The sequence below is a fragment of the Semicossyphus pulcher genome, unplaced genomic scaffold (assembly GCF_022749685.1).
Source record: "Semicossyphus pulcher isolate SPU_LCO1_2020_fin unplaced genomic scaffold, fSemPul1.0.p SCAF_3, whole genome shotgun sequence".
In the NCBI taxonomy this organism is placed as follows: Eukaryota; Metazoa; Chordata; class Actinopteri; order Labriformes; family Labridae; genus Semicossyphus; species Semicossyphus pulcher.
This window is the reverse complement of record NW_027211704.1, coordinates 2967767-2973766: the sequence shown is the minus strand read 5'-3', so window position 1 is coordinate 2973766 and position 6000 is coordinate 2967767.

Genomic DNA, 6000 nt, shown 5'->3' with positions numbered 1-6000 from the left:
AGATCAGTGGAGGAGGGAGAGCGTGAAGGGGGGAGGGAGCAGGGGAGGAATAGCGTGACCTTCTTTGATCCCCTCTGAAGGTCTTCCTCGTTCCCACCCTCCCTCCGCCTCCTCTCATGTGCCTGTTCTGCCCTGCCAAGCACCTGTCTGCAGGTATGAAATTAGAGAGAGAGAGAGATTCAGGGCTTTGGCCTTCACACAATGTCTTCTATGGTCTCACCTGCCTGTCCTCTTCCTCGCCTCTGCTTATCTCTCCATCCTCGTCTGCTCTCACCGCGTCTGTCAGCATCAACAAACTAAATTACAGAGCTGGAGTGGCACAAAATGGAAGCAATGATGATTACAATCAGACAAGAGGACCTGCCATTCAGAGGTGCTTTAAACCAAACACACACACCTTCTTTACTCTTCTTCCCTGAACACAAGGAGTGATGACTTTGTCTACTGAAAAAGTATGTTGGAGAGAACTCTTCCTGCAGCTCCCGATCACCTGCCGAGTCGGAGGAAAAGCCGGAGGATCAAGAAGATTTGTTTTGCAGACTCAGAAACATCAGAAGCTGCAGAAAAATTATCCAAAGTGGAGCTCCTCAAGCGGGAGCTGCCTGTGTTTACATGAAGATAAAGCCTTTCCAGTGCTTAAAGAAACCAGAGATATTAGAGGTCATTTAGCACTCATGACAGAGCTGATTTTTAGACCTAAAAAGGCAAATGAATCCATCACTGACTTTTAAGATCTGGGCAAACTCATGCTGAACTGGAAATACTCCTTCAAAAACAAAGGTTGATTGTTGTACTCCGAGAAAAATCCATCTCTGGCAGCGTCATAACGGCCCTGCAGTTTCAAAAGAAACCAGCTGTTCATTGGGTCTCTCTTGCATGAATGCACTTCATGCTTGTGCAACACCATAAACAGAGTCACAAAATGCTCCGCACCGGCCAAAGAGGTCTCAACACTACACGAGTATCACCTGCCAAACATGGACAAACTTACTTTAGATCCATGCAGGAATATAAATCAAACTTGACGCGTGCAGAAAAACAGAATCACACCAAAAGATGTGTGTGACTTCCCGGGAGACGTCCAGGACGTAAAGAGGAAGTGAGCTTGCAGAGATGCAACAAAAAATGTCCAAACATCGCGTATAAAACTTGTTGGAAAGTAAATTTATACATACAAGGACCCCACATTTACTCTCATGAAATATTTTAACAGCTCTTGAGCTAAACACGTCCTCAGGCCTTTGAAAGGCGGGTGTGTCCCAATGTCCAGATTCAGGAATAGAAACAGCCTCCCTGTGATTTATCCACACAATGAAAAAGTAGTTACAATGTTAGAATTTAATTTAGCAGATGTCACAGTTTCCGATTAAACAAAAGGTGAGGACCCAGAAGCAGACTTAGATAAACGCATGTAATTAAATAAAAGGCAAAAATGAACAAACAAAATCTAAACTCCAACAAAAGACAAAAAGTAAAATCAAAAGACAGAGTAAAAAACTTACAAACAAAACCAGGAACAGGTAATCCAAGGGAACGAGGAGCTACGAGGAAATCAGGGGAGGCACGAAAGTAATCCAGAGAAGACACGAGGAACAAAATCACACCAGGAAGGTCAAAGACTCCACAGGATGGACGACAATGAACTGCCAACGAGACAGGGGAGCACAAAGACTAAATAAACTTAGGAGGTGAGGCTAATCAGACACAGGTGAGACAATCAAGGGCCAGGTGAAAACAATCAGGGCAGGGCACACAATCAAACAAGCGGGAAACACAAAGGCAGGAAGTGGACCAACTCGAGAGACAAGGTGACAAAGTAAAACAGGAAGTGATCGAACCAAAAAGACACAAGTGGAATACTTAACAAGACTAAACTGTGACCCGAACATGGAATACACTAAACACAAAACTAAACAATGAGAACTCATGACAGGGAGACAAAGTGACAAGATAAAACATTAAATAATATCTGAACCCCGAAATACAAGACAAAAACATAACTAAACAAGAATAACTAAGTAATAAATAAGGAGGAGCCAACAAACAGCTTCAGGTGCGATTTGTATTCTACATATTGCTTTTAATATTTTAGAATTTGTATTTATCTTATTATATTTAAGTATTTTACTTATTTTTATTGTAGTTCTGTGTTAATTGTTCTGCACCAAAATCACCAAAACAAATTCCTTGTGTGTGTGAACCTTCTTGTAAATAAACCCTGCTTCTGATTCTGCAGAACTATGTGATATTGGTTGATATTGGGGTTCATATTGATCCATCTTCCAGAGAAAAACTTTTATTAACACAACTTCAATCTCGATACCCATCAGCGAGTGAATGATGATGATTTAACCTCCGGGGGGCGCCATCTTTTTTCAGGGCTCCTGGTGTAGACAACAGTTCTTAGGATATCCGGGTCAAGGCGTCCTTTTTCCGTGAATGGTCATTATTTAAACTTTATTATCACAGAGGGGAAATTCTTTTTCACAGACTGTACAAACATAGACTCCAACTAAACATTCAGTCTGTGAGGTTGGGAGGGGGTAGACCAATGATCTTTGCAGCCGTGTTGGTGATGCGTGTTAATTTAGTCCGGTTTCTAACAGAGAGCATGTTGTAAAAGCAGGTGGAGTATTTAAAGTCCATCTTGTAACTCTTGTAACTCTAAATATGAGTCGACATCTACAACAAACCTGTTTGTGTACTTTTATAAAAGATGTTTGTTGCATTAATAAGGGGAGATGATTCTGGGATCGCATTCTGCCTGGGTTGCAACCCTAACTGGCTGAGTGTTTACCCAACGTGAATGTACTGAGCATGTCGACTGCAAACAGACACCAGAATCCTTCTGACACCAAAAATCTTGTCCGTCAAATTCTGCCTTCACATGCTATGATATCTGATTAAAGACATTACTGCAGCTGTAATGAAACTCTGAGCTTAATCAACACACAAGGACGCAAACTCAGCCCGAAGCTTCCCATCAGACCACCGTCGTAGGACATGATACTTCTGGAGTTGCCCCCAGAGGTGCTATCTGTGGTCGGGATCATGTCTCACCTCAGTCAGCCTCCTCGTGTCTCTTTGTAATCCCCCAAACTCGGATCTGAAGCCCCCTGCAGAGACCTCCAGTGGAATGCGACAAGTCATGAGACCTCAGCCACCACCACATCCCTCCCTCCCTCCCCTCTTTAATGCAGAGTTCAGCTATAAACTGGAGGATATGAGACACAATAGCAGCTGACCCGGGTCACTAGAAATACTCGAGGTGTGTTTGATTTACCGCGCAGGGAACGATGGCATCGCTGTAAAACTGGAGCGTGTGCGTGGCAGGCGGGATAAATCAAGAAAACGCCACGTGCTCTAAATGGAAACACATGTCGGGCCTATTTTTAATATTTCAAACATTACATAATGATCTGCTGTTTCATGGGAGGTTGACGCTAAAAGAATGTGATGATAACGCGTTACATCGCTCGTAAATCACAGCAGCGGTGGGTGGGTGGTGTCAGCATCGCGAGTCAGGCTGCAGAAGGTCCTCCTCGGCCTGCAGGTTTAATCCAACATGACTTTTGCATGTCAGGATCCCATTTGCAGCTCGGGGACCGAATCTCTTCTGCCGGCTGAGGTCGAGTAAAATAATACGTGGGCATATTTAGAGAGACAACTGATACGGATCCAAATGGCAGATGACAGCAGCAACACAACTGAGCGCTAATGTGCGTGTCCAAGAAGAGAGCGTGTTTGTTCAAGTGCTTCCTTTTCTGCGTGTGCGCGAGATCCATCATCTGGCTCAGATTACAAAGCGGCGGGGATCCTCGGTCAATTCCGACTGACGGATGAAAAGAAGACCCGAGATGGCAGCTATGTCAATAACAGGAGTGGCCTCTGCTGACATCTGCCAGCCTCAGACCCTCACCCTCTCACCCCATTAGCTCCTTTTTGTACGCTACACCAACCAGATGTGACTCCTGCCCACATCTGTCGCAGCCCTGACCCCTCACCCTCGCTAGGGTTGGAGTCAGTCAAATTTTAATCCACTTATGTTCTTGATTTAGTCGTAAAATAACACCATTTATCTGCTAAGAGACACAGCCGCTCATCTCCTACACACACATTTGTTTACCCTGCAGACGAGCCCCTAAAATAGCAGCAGTGAAGCGTACAGTATGCTGCCATAATTAAATTACTTTTGCTGAAATGCTTTCTCTAAATTGCACTTTGGACGCTCTTCATGCGACTGTTTGCACACAACTTGACTTTATTTTCCATTCCGGGGGACGGTGACATTGCAAAGTGTGTGTGCAGGCAGCGTAAATCAAGCAAAGCTCACATTGCGTAAATTGAAACACATGTTCGATGCAGCCACGGGCTCATTTACGCTAACGAGAAACACTTGTATTCGGTTACAGAAACGCTGCGCGCATCATAATGTATCTCTGCTATTTCACAAGGGCTTAATGCAACTTGAGATATGATGATTATATGGTGAGGAACAGCGACATGGGAGGCTCTGCAGAGAGAGGAGAAGAGGAGGAGGGGTGGTCACATTTTTTAGGTAGCACATTCTTGTACAAGAGGAGGACTCTGTTATCTGTTATCTGTCCTCATACTGAGAGGTAAAACCAGAGATATGTCACACGCCACGATATGATCCAGCTCTTAAGAGGTAAAGATAGCAGTGAAAACACCTCCTCATTCACTCTATACTGTCATTATGTGGTATTAGACTTTTGGTTTAGTGGTATACACAGTAGATGAAGGAGTTAGGGCCCGATTTAAGCAGCTGTGGGCGGCTTGTTTGTCGTTGTGAGAGGCTTTTTGCGCGCTGCTTTTGCGTTGCAGAGCGCGTGTTTTTAGGGAAATGCTCCGAGCGCCTCGAGTTGAAAAAACTTCAACTCAAAGCAGAAAAGCGCCCAACGTCATGGCCGTTTTTCTCATTGTCCAATCAGTTGAAAGGAGAGGCGGGCCTTCTGCCAGTGTTCAATATAACAGTTAGGTTAATGACAGCTAATGATTTGGTGGTTGACTTGGTGCGCCTCGAGTTTTACAGCCTGCAAAATGCGCTCTGTCTGAACGGACCCTCAGTGTGACAAGAAAGTGGCCAAAAATTAAGCTTAAATTTAATTCCAGATTTGGACACCTATACTGAATGCATATTTAACTTCCAGAGCATTTCATGATAGTGAGCCACTATATCAACCAAATGACTCATTTCTTAAATGTTGGCCTGGACTTTAAATAATACAACAAACAACAATCTGATGAAGTCAAGATATTCATATGATTCATCACTAAATTCTCAGTAACTACAAGCTATTAAAAAAAGAAATAAATTCCAATAGAAATGGATTCAATGTAGTGAAACTTGGGTTTATCATGAGGACCCGTGTCCGCTAAGCAGCGCCTATTTTCTTTACAAAACCAAAGCAGTTCAGCGCCCTCGACGTCGCAGCGCTCTCAGTTGAAAATAGTAAAATTTTTGGAACACCGCCGCGCTCGCTCACCGACACTTCTCCCTCACTGTCCAATCAAAAATTCCTTTCCATTGTTTTTATGTTTTCTTGAATAATTTCCTCGAATAAAAGCAAATATTAAGCATACAGAGAGATTTAAAACAGACTGTCACTACCGAGGGTAGCAGAATTGCCGCTAGACAACTTTGTAACCTGGCAACAGGAAGCGCCTGTGTGAAGCGCTCTGAAATTGAGGTTGTGGGCGCTGCCAGAGCAAAAAATGCTGTTAGTGGACACAGGCCCTTATCTGACAATTTAAATGCAACTATGTGCAACTACAAAATTTCTCTACTGTTCTTGGGAAGGTAGCGTTGTCTGTTTATGTTTTTTGCTGCCAATAGCTGCTTATGGTATTAAAAAAATTGTGGGCCTTCAAATAGAAACACTGACCTACAAGAGGCTAATGGATCTGCAGGGTTGGATGAGTATTCTCTGAAGGTTTGTCCCCATAAAGAGCACATTTTAGACTCCACTTTAATATAAA